Source organism: Eptatretus burgeri, chromosome 7, assembly GCF_056783735.1.
Source record: "Eptatretus burgeri isolate ZD-2024b chromosome 7, Ebu_testis_v1, whole genome shotgun sequence".
In the NCBI taxonomy this organism is placed as follows: domain Eukaryota; kingdom Metazoa; phylum Chordata; class Myxini; order Myxiniformes; family Myxinidae; genus Eptatretus; species Eptatretus burgeri.
The window spans coordinates 34,772,720-34,773,112 of NC_140967.1; positions in this window are offsets into that span (position 1 = coordinate 34,772,720).

Here is a 393-nt window from a genome sequence, read left to right on the forward strand (position 1 = left end):
TCCGCCGTAGGAAGAGCAGGATTGCGGTCAGCACCCCCAATCGACTTCATTTCCTAAATGTTGTGATGCATAATTTTAACCTCTACCCCAATAAAAGACACTACAAACTCATAATCAACTTGAGCATATGAGCACGTAGGAAGTTACCAACATCAAAATAAATAGCGAGCACAAATTGGATTTATTTACCAATATATTGCTGAAGTTCATCACTGAAGGCTAATTCAATTAAGTGTGGCAGGGGCAAAAAAGTCGTCTTATTCAGCACTGAAGTATTGTTAATTTCTTAAGGATCAACAGCAAAAAACAAAGCATTATTAATCTCTCCTCCCATCATCCAAGCCACCAAGGCATGGGTGCGTTTCAATCAACGTGAGAAAAAAAAATTAATTA